Source organism: Protopterus annectens, chromosome 1.part1 (genome assembly GCF_019279795.1).
Source record: "Protopterus annectens isolate FY-2018-M chromosome 1.part1, PAN1.0, whole genome shotgun sequence".
Taxonomy (NCBI): domain Eukaryota; kingdom Metazoa; phylum Chordata; order Ceratodontiformes; family Protopteridae; genus Protopterus; species Protopterus annectens.
Window position 1 is genome coordinate 490,423,947 of NC_056726.1, and position 16,442 is coordinate 490,440,388.

The following is a 16,442-nucleotide window of genomic DNA, read 5'->3' on the forward strand; positions in this document are numbered from 1 at the left end:
GGAATTTCTTTAAGACAGACTTGCACACACACTAACCCGCCTCCACACACACTGGACATTTGCAGGATTCAAACCCCTACCTAACTGTATTATGACACTCAAGATGGACGCATTAGCAGAGTGCACTATTCGCATTACTGGGAGATTTCCCTTCTCCTGCTGTACTTATAGGGTGCTGACATCATCAGTGTTTGGAAAGGGGAATGTGCATCCTGTAGTGTGTTCTCCTAGTTGCCAAAAGGGACATTTCTTTCATACAGACTTGTACACACACTAACCACACACACTGGGCATTTGCAGGATTCAAACCCCTATCTAACTATGTTATGACACTCGAGACGGATGCATCAGCAGAGCACGCTATTCGCATTACTGGGAAGCTTTCCTTCCCCTGCTGTACTTATAGTGTGCTGACATCATCAGTGTTTAGAAAGGGGAATGTGCATCCTGTAGTGTGTTTTCCCAGTTGCCAAAAGGGACGTTTCCCTCACACAGACTTGCACACATAACAAACCCAGTCATCCACACACACTGAGCATTTGCAGGATTCAAATCCCTACCTAACTATATTCTGCCACTTGAAGGAGACGCATTTGCAGAGCACGCTATCTGAATTACTGGGCATCTGTTCTGCACCTGCAGTATTTATAGGGTGCTGACATCATTATTTCTATAGAGGTGTGCACATTTAGTACTACCTGTCAGGTGGGGGATAGCATATATATGCATTTGCAGCCACCTACTTCAGGGTCAGATATGCACATCGCACTGGCAGGATATGTCCTATACCATGCTTCATGACCACAGGACCTGTAACACACAACACAACCAGTCCAGAACACCCCTCCCACATCCAGAACACACACTTTGCTTCCCTGGGAACAGTGCCAGGATATGCAGGTGTTCACATACACCATTCCAGTTGTTAACGTCAGGTACAGACATATTGTGTGTGGGAACTACTCAGGCCTCTACAACATTACCCTACAGCCACTACAATTTGTGAGTCCATGTGCTATGGCAAAACCACTCACCACAGCCACAAGGGGGAATACATATTGCACCTGACCATCTGCAACATGGGTACTCACTGTTCCACACCAGAGGTAGACCACCATTGTTGATATCTGACCATACCCACCTTTCCCTGGACATCCATATCCCATCCCCACCCCCAGGCAAGGTTGTCACTGCAAACAAACTGTATTTATCACAAGCAGACTTTACACTTGTGAAGACTGGGGTGGAAGACTTCAAAGGACCCATGCTGGTGGAGTATAGAGGCCACTCTGCATAATCATTGACAATTGCATTCTATGAGCATGTGGAAGGTTTGCACTGATCATGCTATCCCAAATATACCCATGACTGCTCCACAACAGGACACCTGTCAGGTGTACACCAGCCATATATGAGCTGTCCAACAGACAGAGTGAGCTAATACATTGCAGAGCAGTAGCCCACAGAGGGAGGACATCTCTGAACAGTACCAGCACGACACTTCAATCCCACATAATCATCATGACACAGTGTTGACAGTGAAATTGTCCAGACAATGCAGATAAGGCTCCCCTCAGTCTGTTATTGACACCCACTTACTGTTAGAGGTCCTCAGCAACCCTCTTCCAGCACACACCAACAACATGGATGTGACTTAGCACATTCAAACCCTGGGATCTCCACTGTGTCCCTGCTTGACAGAGGCACAGCACACTAGCCTCACACGGTGCCTTATGTGACCTACTTTACAGTGGCACAGTAGCCTACTGTACTGGGGAGGCAGACGCCAAGCACACTCTGGCTAAGCTGTCATTCCCTAGGGAAAACAGCCTAGTGTTGACCTCTACACCCATATGTTTAATTGTCAGGTGCACATTATTTGTTGCTGATAGACTGTTTGCACGTCTTTATTGCCATAGCATTCCCTGTTTGTATGAACAACGTGTGTATCTGTGGAAGATGTTTGCATATGGGAGGGATCCACTATATCACGTATGTCTCTGTAGTCATTTAACTGTGTGCACTGGGCAGATTGCTGTAATGTGGGTGGTTCCTGGAATAACACGTACACATACCAGATATGTGTGGCCAACTGCTAAACTGAGATTTGGCCTAAGTGTGTGAGCATGCCCAGTTCAACCTTCCCATGGCATGTTGTCTGACATATGTCTCATTTATCAAAGTGTGTGAGCATGCCCAGTGTGTACTTTCCATATGATGAACTCTACAGCCCACCACATTTGTGGATGAGTGTGAACTTCAACAATATCTCCCGTTTATGGTTGTATGTTGTGTGTCATGTTGTTTAGTTACTGTCCAACTGCTTTGTGTGTGAACACAACAGGGATTATACTGTGCCTGCAGGGTTTGCATGGGATACTTTGCATACAGTTGTCAACATCCTTTCATACTGACCTAACACTGTAGTACCGTATAGTGTACTGGTTCAGTGCTTTCACTGTGGTGGACAGTATCCTGGGCTTTAGTCCTATCACTGCTTTACATTTCCATAGTGAGCACAACAGCCTGGTTAGGGGCCAGTTGTGCACATCTAACCATGTTGCATTATGTTCAGATATGAACTACTTATACCATGCTTGTCCAACATTGGTAGTGTATTCCACAACATAGGTGTACATTGGCAAACAGTAGCAATGTGCCCTAGGCCATTTCTAATGCTAGTCGGAGAGTGTGTTTGTCCTTTGACACACATTGTAAGTGGAGTTTGCCATGACATATGTCATGGTTAGTATACTGTGCCTCCGTCTACCTGTAACATAACAGTGATACCCAGGGTAAACCTACCATCTCCCATCCACTCATCACGATTCCTCTTGAGGAGAATTGATGAGTGACTCTATGGATAACCTGTACTGGGAGTTTACTCATGAGTGGGGGTGGCTTCTGTGTTATGGATCATGCAGTACAGCTTGTCCTATGTATGTCAGTGCTGGGGTTCAGGTCTCTCATGTGCATAGCTCACTGCTATTCAGATTGTACAAGGTGCAGCATGTTCATTGATTCCAGCTTGGACATGGCTTTATACATCAGGCACAGCTTGCCTCTGGGTGGGCAGTATGGCAGTGTGTGGAGCTGCAGTTTGTTTAATCAGGCAACACATGCCATCTGTTCAAGCTCTTTGATACTCCTGGTGAGGTACTTTTGGGGACTTTACAGTTGATGGAGGTGTCTGCTGAGGTACATCCCACAGGGGCTATTGTAGTCAATTGTAATGCTGATGAAGGATGACTGCAGAGCCACAATGACCTCTCCTTATCTAGATCTGACAACCTTCATGATTAGGTGGGTATATGGTATGTTTCTGTGAACACTACAGCCACATGTTTGTCCAATGCAGGATCACTATCACCTTGTGTCCCCAGGTCTCTCATTACATGTTAGGTACATAATGGGTTAACACCTATGTGGTAATTGGTGGGCACTTACTGTATATCCATGGGGGTTGACTATACACTTTTCTGCAATTAGCTTGCTGACATGGCTATGGCACCAGTTGTCTGTTTCTATGTGGCCCTTTTGTGGGATGCTTGTGTCAGCTGGAGGGTCAGATATGGTGGGCAGTTTGTAGTCCTTTGCATACATGTTCAGACACAGTCCTTCCATGCTGGCCTGTACCTATGGGACATATATACCAAACGAGGGAGGTCCCAGGACCAAGCCTTGTGGGATGCCAGTTATATCTGGTTTGTAGTCTGCATGGCTGCAGCAATGTCTGACCATGTCAGTCCTGTCCTTGGTCTGGTTTGCAACCCCTCTACTGACATAGGGGTTTATATTTAAGCTGGTGAGCATATCTATAATGAACACGTAGGATATTGTATGGAAGCATTTGCAAGATCCAGCTACGCTGTGTGGACCACATTGCCCTCATTAATGACCTTAATGACTGTTTCATATGAGTCAAACGTGTTTAGGGGCAGGATCTGCACTTAAGTAAGCCACACTGGGTAGGGTCCAGTGTCAGTAGGTCCCCAATATCTTTATGTCTGCGGTACATGCTGATACTTTCCATGGCTGTGCAGACCAAGCTTGTCAGGATTCTGGGGTGGTAGTTTGCAGTATCCATTCAGGCAACACCTTTGTTGAGAAGGACCACTGTTGTTGTACACTGCTCTTTGGGTACATATCCTGTGGTAAGGCTGACATTGAGCAGTAGTGTGATTTGGCATTCCATTCTTCTTGGAGTCCATGTTGGACTCAGCCCAGGACACCATCTCATACCATTGCTGCTGTGTGTTTTGCTTTGTAGATGCTGGCTGTTACCTCAGCATCTGCAATGTCAGGGGGCCAGCAGTCTGCTGGGATAGATATGTTGCATTCGGGGGGGGGGTATGCACTGCACCTGTCAGGTTGTATGTTGGCAATATGTGTGTGTGTTTGGTATGTTATTTGTAATATTTGTGTGATTCAGAGCATATCTGTGAATTCCCAACACGGTTCCTACCATCAGTTGAGTAAGCCTTGGGATTATCCTTAGTGTCCTGTACAATTTGTATCTTCATAGGTTCATAGGTTCATACTAGGCTATCCACCCTAGGGCATTTGTAATCCTAGCCAGAGTGTGTGTGTCTTTCGCCGCCCCTTGCTATGTGAATATTATGGCCATTTATGATTTACTTTACTGTGCCTCTGTCTGGACGTGACACAGTGAAGACCCCCAGTATACATCTATGATCATCCATCCACTTGGCAAGATTCCTGTTGAAGAGTGTCAGTGAGGGGCTCTGCCTAACATGGAGTGGGATTCTGTTCCAGGGTGTGGGGAGCTTCTGGGTTATGTATCTGTCCCTCCAGCACATCCTATTTCATTATGTGTTGAGGTTGACATCTCTCACTCTCACAGCTCCAATGGCTTTGAGTTTTCTGGGGTGGAGCATGTCCATTACTCCTGTGTTGGACATGGCCTTGTACAACAGACATACAATGCCTCTGTGTAGGCAGTATGTGCCTGCATTCAGCTGGGGTGTCTACAGCCAGGCACCATATGACATATATTTGAGACCCTTTATCCTCTTGGTGAGGTACCTTTGAGGTCTTTCTAACTGCTGCAGGTGTCAGGTAAGGTACATCCCAAATGAGGCATTGTACTAGATTATGGGTCTGATAAGAGAATAGTACAGGGGCACAATGACCTCTGTTGACATAGATGTGAATCCTTTCATGATACGGTGTCCAATATAGACAGTCTTCCTAGCCACATTGGCAATGTGAGTGTCACATAACAGGTTACTGTCCACTTGTGTCCCTAGGTCCCTGATTACTCCTTCCATACATAATGGTTTACCACCTATGTGGTAATTTGTGAGTACCTTGTTTGGTATTTGGTGGGGTTCCTGTGTGTGAGAGTGTGGTCTGTAGCATGCTACAGACTGTACAGCAGTTTTGTCTATGGTTAGGTGCACATGGGTGGTCTCCGATGCTTCGTGCATTGTCAGTTACCTGGACGTATGGGTGTCTGTGCTGAATATGGATACTCCCCCTCCTTTTATGTTTTGGTCTATGTTTTGGGGCCATAACGCATGATATGAGGTATAACCTGGTAGTGCTGGTGTGCTGTCAGTAGGCTTGCAGCACGTTTCTGTCACTGCACAGACATCGATGTTCTCCATACTGGGGAGGGACTCAGGAGCATGCATATTGCAGTTTACACGTCTGGCATTGGTCAGCATTATCCTTATGTTTCTTACCACTTATGTTTTCTAGGGTGGTGGGTTAGTCTTTTCAGCCTTGCCTACGTAAGGCTCTATGGAGGTGGCAAAAGCCTTATCCAATATCCAGACGCCCAGGGGTAAAAGGTGCAAGCCATCCCTGGAACAGCAGCATGGCTTGTCAGGCATGACATCCCAAGCAGACAGACATTGGATCCTCTTGGAATGACAGCAGTAATTGTGCCACTTGTTAAAGCTGATCATTATGTGTTTGTACTGTGGCATCATTCTTGGTGAGGGTAGGATGCTGCAAATGGTCAGTGTCATACCGGCCTGGAGTACATACTCAGAGAGCTCATCTATGTTTCTTTTCATGTAGTCCAGGGAGGTACATCTCAGGTCATTCACGCCAGCATGGACAATGACTGCATCATATTTCTACTTGCTTTGGGGTGACCTGCGTACTTGTGTTATGTGGAGTATTGTAGCAGCCTACAGGCAGCTTACTGTACCCTTTCCCTTGTTCAGTCTGGTGAGCGGGACAGCAGTGTGTCTGACTATGGAGTCACCTATTACAACTGTATCAGGCATGTTGTTTCTCCTTCTGGCCTGTGACTGTTTGGCACACCAGCTTTGTGTACTATGTGTTGCATGTGCTATGTTTGGAGGTTGTGGTTGCTTGGGGTCTGCTTTGGAGGCCTCTGTTGGTGTGGTGTGTTTGTAATTAGGGCCTCCGGGAATGTTTTTCTGTGTTTATGTCTTTGGTTTGCAGTTGTGGTAGGTCTATGTGGGACTGGGTTTGTGGTGTATGTGGTTACCTTCTCCTCCTGACTAGTTTTGACAGTACTGAGTTGAGGGAGCTCAGCCTTCGGTTTGGATAAATGGTTGCATCTCTCACATATATTTGTATTTCTTGGGGGGTGTTGAGGGTTGTCTGTGTACTTGGGGCAGGTGTAACATTGCCTCAGGATTCACAGATTCAACTTGTTGTAGCTGGCCTTAGTGGATTGTATGTGTGGACATATTTTATTGCCATACTACTGATCAGTGATTACTTCCTTTTTATATTTGCTCTATCATGTAGTAGCTTCCTCATTCTCTTGCATGGTTTGGTAATGGCTGGAGTCCAGCATGCCAGATGCCTGCGTGTATGGCATTGTGTCTTGTTGTTATTTGTGATTGCATAATCCAAGCATTCCTGGCTGTGTTCATGGAATGCCTGTATAACAGGTTCTGAGGTGTGGCCCATATTTTGCACCTGCACAGGGCCTTTAATGGATTCCACATCAGTTTGGAGGGGTGCAACTTATGCTTTACACATGTTTTTCACTGTGGTTTTCTGGCCAGGGATTGTGGTCAGGATGTGTATATCCAGTGTGATTACTCTATGGTCTGGTCTTACCAGTGAGGGATACACTTCTCATCTTGCCATCCAGTACCCATGTTGCTGATTATCACTTCCAGTATGCTTACCCCTCTTGTGGGAGTGGTACGTTGTTCCTGGGCATTATGGTTTATGGATTCTAGGAACTTTTCTCCTACAGTGGTGGAGCTAGTATAATGCTCCCAGTCTATGTCTGTGTATTTTCAGTCAACCAATATAATGTGGTTTGGGGGTCTTGATATATTCATGTATTCCAACATAGGCCATGTGCAGTTCCTGGTATTAGGATGGTAGTCTGTAGCAGGCTATAAACTGGGAAGCAGTTTTAGCCACTGTTACTTGACCATGGCTAGTCCATGCTGCTTCTTGTTGTGGTACCAACATGGGGGTGTGGTTATCCTTGACAATTATTGCTAGTCACCCTCCTTTTGTAGCTTGTTCCATGTTTTGAGGCTGTACAGCACAGTATGAGGTGTAACCTGGTAGTGTTAGGGTGCTGTTGTGAGCCTTGACCCAGTTTTCTATTACAGGACAGATATCAACATTCTCCATACTGGGTGAGTTTACACTGCACACATCTTGCTGTTTAGACTTCTGGCATTGGATAGCATTACATCTAGGTTCTTATCCCTTGTGGTACCTATGGAGGTGGGTTTGTGTTTTGAGCCTTACCTATTCAGGGCATGCTTTGGATAATGACAGCCTTTGCAAGTATCCATAAGGCCTGGACTGATAGGTGCATGCCACCCCTAGCAGGTGGAGCATCATGTCATGCTCAGCATGTCATCCCAGACTGGCACACATTGGATCCCCTTTGACTAACTGCAATACTTCGGCCAATTATTGCAAATGATCATCCCATCATCATATTGTGGCATCATGCTTGGTGAGGGTAGGATGTTAGTCAGGGTCCTCAAGTGTGCATATACTACATGGTGTTACATTACTTAACACATGGCATTCATGCCTCAGGTTGTGCGGCAGGGCTTCCTCTGTCGGATGCACATATTACACTCCCTGTACATGTTTGAGAGCAGGTTATGTCATTTTAGGCATCCATGTTATTATATGAGTGAGTCAGAGAGGGGTATCATTCCCAGGGTTCCTACTGAGCCAGTGTATGTGCTATGCATTGCCTCTTTGCCAAGGCCAGGGCATACTGGGCATGCCTCCTTCTGCCTACTGGGGCAGGCTCAGGTTGTTCCTCTTCCGAGTCACGCTCTGCCTGTGATGGCATTGGCAATGGTGGGGGGCTGTTTGGCCCGGCCCTATGCTGGTCCTGCTGCAGCTGTTTTCGCAAGATCATATTATGTAGCATAGCACATACCATGACAATTTGGGTACATAAAGTTGGTGAGTACTGCAAGGCTCCACCAGATGTGTCCAGACACCGGAACCGTGACTTGAGCAGGCCAAACACACGCTCTATTACATTACGTGTTTGTGCGTGTGCCTCATTATGGCGTTCCTGTTCAGGTGTGTGTGCGTTTCTGATGGGTGTCATCAGCCACGGCTCCAGTGCATAACCTGCATCCCCCACTAGGTGTCCGTGTGGGATGTCCCCATTGGCAAATGTCTGGTACAGCTGCGCCAAATGCCAGATATGGGAATCATGGTAGCTCCCAGGGCAGCCAGCACACACATTCATTATTATGCCCTGGGCATCACACATGACCTGGCAGTTGATGGAGGGGAAGCCCTTGCAGTTAATGTAGGCCCTACCCTGCTCACCGGCTGGTGCTTTGATGCGTATGTGCGTGCAGTCTATTGCACCCACTACCTCAGGGTATTCCGCTATTTGCTGGAAGAGGCGCATATTGCTGGCCAATACCTCACGGGCATTGGGGAAATATACATGATCACCGACATGTGCTGACATGGCATCCAGGAACTGGTGCAGTACCCTGGAGGTTGATACCTGTGATATCCCCATCATATCACCAGTTGGTCTCTGGAAGGTACCTGTTGCTAGTATTCTTATGCCAACACATACCTTGGTTTCCACTGGGATGGGTTCCCCTCTGTTGGTTCGGTGTGTGAGGCGTGGCCTGCACAGCTCGACAATTTGCTGCAGGAGGTCTCTGTCCACTCTATAGCGCTCTACTATCTCCAGCTCATGTAACCCGTGGTAGGTGACCCTGGGCCCATACACTCTTCTCCATCTCCTCACTGTGGGTTGTCTCGCACCATCTGCATTGTCACCACCCTCAGCAAGTCGCCTATGTCTCCTTATGACAGCTATGGCAGCTCCTAGCATTTCTGCTCTGAGTTCAGCTTTTTCAGTTTTCACTTCTAATAACTTACTTCTGTCTTGCAGTGTCTCTTGAGAGAAACATCCTGCACTGCTGTTTGCAGAGTTTTAAGTGCTTGGCCTATTCTGCCTGTGTAATTGCCTGCTTCTAATTGTTTTCACCTGCTAGCTCCAGCAGTATTCCCTGCTAGCTTCCTACTAATTCTGTTTTTTCCTTTTTCCTTTCTGTTTCCTCAGGGGGGAGCAACGTGCATACCAGCAGAAACATGCTCACAGTGGCTTACACGCACGCACACATGCTTACACGGTTCAGAATATGCTTATTCGGGTTAAAACACGCTCACACCAGCGCAAACAGTCTTACAAGTCTGCCAACAGGCTCCCACATGCTCAGTCTGCCCTACACGAGTGCACACTAGCGCAAACAGTCTTAGATGTCTACCAACACACTCCCACATGCTCAGTCTGCCTTACACGAGCACACACTGCCCTACCCACACCTCATGGCGCGCACACATGCGTATGCACGCCCAACAAGAAACTTTGGTGTAAGCAACAGTGTACACCTTCCATTTCTTGACTTTCCCATGCTTATCTTGTGGCACTCCTCTTTCCATGATCTGTGTCTGACATCTGTCATGTAACACTGACCTCCAGTGAACTGCATTTCTTTCTACCATTCCCCCCTGTGATGTCACCTATCTCCTACTCTGTTCCTCCCCCTTATGTATCTCTTACACTACTCAGAATGTGCTCATTTGCTATGTGACAGTGGAATTCAGTATCCTAACACTCATTTACATCAGATTGCCTACTAATGCTTAGTTACATCTCTTAGCCTCAGCTTCCCCCCTTAGCAACCACTAAATGGTGGGCATGTTGTTTTTGGTCTACTGGTCCCTGTATTGTAAATCCATGTATTGCATAAAACCCACATTTGTGGGTTTATAACCTTCATTTTTATGTGTTATACAGCGCAACCCATGTGCGCAGGGCTGCGCTGCATTTAAATAAAAAAAATAATTATTTTTCATATTTGCATCGGGGTACCTTGCCAGTGGCCACATATTTGGCCATTGGCATGCTGCCTGCCACATATGCACCCTTTATTTGGAGCTGACATGGCTCCATTGTGATTTTTGCAGAAACGTACTCAGTTGTCAACTGAGTACATTTCTGCAGCTAAAACGGCTCTCACACTGGCTGCTTTCTGCTTCATGGATCGCTACTCTACCTCATTTGCATGCCTTTCAGCTGCAAGTGAGGTATTTAGCATATCCACGCCCAGTCCGTGTAAGAGACGTTTTAGCTGGTCTCTTACACGGAGTTTCTGGCTGTTCCTGGATCGCGAGGCTTGCATGGAGTCTTACATGTCTCTTACACTCCATGCAAGCCTTCATGAATCCTGCCCATCTGTCTTCAGCTGAACCTGACAATCTGGTCAGGCAGGAATATTCTTGCATTGTTTTCTCATTTGATAAAACTTACAAAAGAAGTACATTGATTTCAATCTTAAAAGCCATAGATTTTTCATCTCTTGTTTACATTTAGAGATATCAAGAAATGATTAGTGACTGTAAAATATAATTTACATCTACTTCTCTTTTGGTTCATCTTTTCTAAATGTAACTTTCTGTAAGACTCTCATTTATTTCCCTGTGATGATGGGAAAATAATGTGTGTGGATTTTAATTGTTTTAATTGTTTAAATGAAGTTGCAAATACAAATTCTACCAAAAAAGTAGATTTCCCCTTTGCTTAATAAGGCTTCTTGACAAGCATGGGGCTTCAGGATGTCTAAAGGAATTATTATCCCAGTACACCTTGTAATTATATCCATTTTCTAAAATAAACAAGTAATGCTGCACATTTCTGTGAATACATTGTTCTTCTCTTTAGAGGAATCATATCAGTAAGACATTCCCAGTACATGCAGATGATCTGTCTGACCATAACCCACTATATTTACTGCTGAGTAATGAAAAGATAGTGTCCAAATGTGTCTGATGTTTGGATATTTACTGCTGAATAAGGCTGTTCTACTACTCCCTAAGGAAGATAAAGACAGAATTTACAAAGTATGTTGACCTGCCTAAAATTCCTTTGGAAACTTTAGCAAAAATTATAGATAACAGGATGACCCTCTGTCTAATTTTTTCTTTCTTTTGTAAAGGGCTCACAGGGACAATATCCATGCAAAATTTTAGTCTATCATCTTCTTTTGGCTGTTCCCGTTAGGGGTCACCACAGCGGAGCATCTGTTTCCATTTCTTCCTGTCCTCTGCATCTTGCTCTGTCACACCAACCACCTGCATGTCCTCTCTCACCACATCCATAAACCTTATCTTAGGCCTTCCTCTTTTCCTGTTACCTGGTATCTTCATCCTTAGCATCCTTTTCCCAATATACCCAGCATCCTTCCTCAGCACATGTCCAAACTAACGTAATCGTGCCTCTCTGGCTTTGTCTCCAAACCTTCCAACCTGGGCTGACCCTCTAATATACTTATTCCTAATCTTGTCCACCCTTGTCACACCCAGTGCAAATCTTAACATCTTTAACTCTGCCACATCCAGCTCTAATTCTTGCCTTTTTTTCAATGCCACTGTCTCTAACCCATATAACATAGCTGGTCTCACTACTCTCTTGTAGACCTTCCCTTTTACTCTTACTGGTACTCATCTGTCGCAAATCACTCCTGACACTCTTCTCCACCCACTCCATCTTGCCTGTACTCTCTTCTTCACCTCTCTTCCACACTCACCGTTACTCTGAACTATTGATCCCAAGTATTTAAACTCATCCACATTCACCACCTCTACTCCTTGCATCCTCAAGGATCCTCCCTCTCATTCACACACATATATTCTGTCTTAGTCCCGCTGATCTTCATTCCTCTTCTCTCTCGAGCATATCTCCATCTTTCCAGGGACTCCTCCACCTGTTCCCTACTCTCACTACAGATCACAATGTCATCTGCAAACATCATAGTCCACGGGGACTCCTGTCTGATTTCATCTGTCAACCTGTCCATAACCATTGCAAATAAGAAAGGGCTCAGAGCTGATCCTTGATGTAATCCCACCTCCACCTTAAACGCATCCATCACTCCCACCGCAGACCTCAACGCTGTCACACTACCCTCGTACATATCCTGTACCACTCTTACATACTTCTCTGACACCCCCGACTTCCTCATAAAATACCACAACTCCTCTCTAGGCACCCTGTCATATGCTTTCTCTAAGTCTACAAAACACAATGCAACTCCTTCTGACTTTCTCTGTACTTCTCCATCAACACTCTCAGAGCAAACATCACATCTGTAGTGCTCTTTCCCGGCATGAAACCATACTGCTGATCACTAATCATCACATCCCTTCTTAATCTAGCTTCCACTGCTCTTTCCCATAGTCTATGTTTTGTTTATTTTATTTATGTATTTGGTGACAAAGGCAGAGCACTGTTCTGAATGGGCTATTTTCAGGTTCAGCATGGGATTTACAATCACAAGTATCTAATTTTGTAAAACTTGATAGTGTTACAGTTACAATCCCTGGTATTTATAATGTTTTAAGAATTTAAATAAAACAGTATAGCTTTACCGTAACATTTTGAGGAAATTATCAATGCTTGTACTATGTAACTAAAAGATTATTATAGTTGCTGTCATTTTTGAAAAAAAATCAATGTGGGATAAAAACATTCAAATGTGGATGTGCATTATGGTGTAAAGTAAGAAGAAATTAAATGAAGTAAAAAATTAAGAGGGAAGGAGGGAGTAGAGATGTGATAAAGAAGGGACTGTTAAGTAACTAAATGAAGTAGGAAGTTGTTTATGAGAGAAGGGGCGGAGTGTTTGGTGTATTTAGAGAAAATGTTTAGATTTAAGGGATCATTCTCTTCAATAACCGTAGACTAAAACCTTTGCCATCTTAGAATCTTAACCTAATTATTCATTAATACATTATCAGAAGAACCATCAGGATGAGCAAGACAGTATCACAAAACTGAGAAAAGACATCCAAGAAATTCTAAATGCATACAAGAAGTGCTATATAAGAGCTGTTACTTAATAGCAGAATATCTGATTCTGCCTGTTATGGTCCTGCTTGCCTTTAATTTGCATAGGAGTTAAGTATACAATATGCCTTGGACAAGCTACAAGTTCTCACAAGCTAGCAGCTTGTGAGACACTTGCTTGCTGCCTCTTGCTTGAAAAAGCAAGTGCTCAAACTCCTACTAGTCTGACCTTTCATTTCTTCATAGACCTCCCAACACTCTACCCTATAAACCTGTATAGCCCTACTAGAACCTCAAACTCTAGCCCATAAGCTCCCATTCATTTCCCAACCCAAGGCTTTGCTTCCTTATCTTGAAATGCTATGATCTCTGCCTGATCTTAAAGTCTGTAATATCTCCTTAAACTTAAACTCTAACCACTTCCAAAAAAATAAATTCCTCTATCACTCTCTAACCCTATAACTGCCCTCCTTCACCTTAAAACTACAACTCCCTTCCTGCTTCCTAATCCTAAAACTCCCTTCCCACTCCATAATGCTAAAGCTCCCCTCCCCTCTTCCTAACCCTAAAGTCCCTTTCCTGCTCCTTAACAATGGCCGCTGCATGTACCTCACTTTAAAATGAATAATGTGTCTGAGGAAGCTGCAACAGCTGCTTGCCTGAACTCATATCTTATAGGTTCAAGCATAAACGACAGCCTACATGAGTTACAAGAAGCTGGAGTCCTTGGCTTTGCGACTTCAGTGCTTGTAGTAGTACCATATGTTCTTGGTAAAGTACTCTTTCCAATGAAACATGTCTTTTGGGCTGATCTGCTATTGTACGACAGATCTTCAAGACATATTTAGGAGCTATATACTCAGAACATCCTATATCTGGCCCATAGAAAGTTCATTTTTTCTTTTTTTCACTTCATCTGCCAACTATAACTTTATCTGTGTTTTCTCAACTCAGAAAAATTGCAACCTAACAGGCTGCCTAGTTGGGACAGCATTCCTATGATAAATAAATGAATATATATAGAGCCATTGTTAGATTTCCTTAGCATCTGGCAAGACATTATAAAGGAAGGCTATGCCCCCACCCTTCCTAGAGGGTAGCAACTATACTTCTTCTACTGCAAAATATTAACACAAAGAATACTGCACTACTATATTCCATTATCTCGTTTGGACTATAATATTAAACTTGTAATAAATGGGGGATTGTGATTATGCTCAAATCAGGAAAAAGACAATGTTAAGCACTGTTCTGATATAAGAAATGTACTTAAAGTTTTGTTAAACACTTATTAAAGCTGTGATGCACTAGCATCAACCAAGAGCATGAACAGTGGCTACTGTGGAAGAGTGTCAGGAAGCTAAAACAGCATTAAAAGCTGTAATATACCTTATGTTGCTGCTGCAGCTTTTAAAACTGTTACAAGTTTAGATATACCAATTGCTTCTGATTGCAGTTTGTGAAAGAGTACTTAATGTGTTATAACTTTTAAAGCTGCAAAACACTTTGTGCTTCTAAAGTTTTTTTTTTCCTTTTTTCTTATTTGTTTCTGTCCATCTCACACTACATTGGAGCAGCTAAACTCAATGTGATAGCCTCTGTAATTTAATACACAGACTAGGTAAATTCTTTGAACTTTACTCTGTAATAGAGATGCACAGCTATGTGACTGTCATTTATGCATTCAGGCAATCCACTTTTGATACTGTCAATGTATGTAGTAAACCTGTTTTTTTTAATTTCTCCAAGTCTTTTCGGTTTCTAATACCATGATGGGAAACTATGATTAAAGTTCATGAAATTAGTACTGTTTCACTCTTTGCTGTTATCCAGAAGTTCTCTTTGCAGTACCTGCAATGTGCCAAGTTATGACTCCTTCTACAATTCATATGGGGTTACATGGATTGGTAACATATCTAAATACAATTGTAAATTCTTCTTTCTTATAAGACCCATTGCTTCTACTACTACTTGAACTGTCTAGGTATTCATCTTCCACATTGCCCTCATTTCTGCCTATAAATCCTGGTATTTTATGACTTTGTTTTCTCTTTTTACATAAGACACTGTAGTCAATAGGTGTAGCAGCTTCAATGATCAATTCTACTTTTGTCTGCAAATTGGTTTATGGTCTATATCACTTCTTCAAATCATTAATAAGCTTATTTGTTTAACCTTCTTTTATCAAAGCCGCTAATCATCAAACACCTTTGTAATGAAATTTTTACCTAGGGAAAACCAACAGTAGGCCAACCAAGCAACCATTAAAAAAATACATAAAATTTAAAACCTACCCAGATGGGGGGGCCAATGCCCCCCACACCCCCCTAACTAAATATACTTACTCTGAGATCACACTACAGTGTGGAAAAGGGCAAATTCCAGGTGATGGCCAACCATTAGTTTGCCCTAGGAAAAATTTGCTATTTGATGATTAGTGGCTTTATTAAGAAAAGGCTCAATGAATAGTTGTTTGCTAATAAGCAATTTGACAAAGTGATATAGCCCCTTTGGTTTATAGCTTGGACTTTGGTCCTATTGTTCCTAGATACCAGTGCTGTTTTCAGTATTAATTTAAATTTTCTAAGTTTTATTCACATTTGTTCATGCTTTATTGTTGATTCCTCATCAGTTCCCAGATATTTATACATTCCCTCTTGCTCAAGTTCTTTTTTATCACATTTTTGTCCCAAACTGATGTTTTCTTGTCGCTGCAGGTTTCTTGCTTTAAAGGTTGCTTTTGCACATTTATCAAGACCAAATGACATTCTTATATCATCTGAAAAAGTTTTGACCACTTGCAGATGTTCTTTTAGTTCTTCATCTGATGACCTATACAGTTGTAAATCATCTACAAAAAGAAGTTGAGAAGTCTTTACACATTGTTGTTTTCTGGGAGCCAAATTATAACCATGACCAAATCTGTTAAGTAGATACCTTAATGGGTTGAGGGCAAGACAAAAGAGTAGTGGTGACAGAGACCGGCCCTAGAATATTCCCCTTTGAATTTTTATCTCTGGAATAATAATTTGTCCTTTATCATGGCTTAATTGCAAAGTGGTTTGCCACTGTTTCATAGTCACTATAATGCAACTGATCAGTATAGAGTGTATCA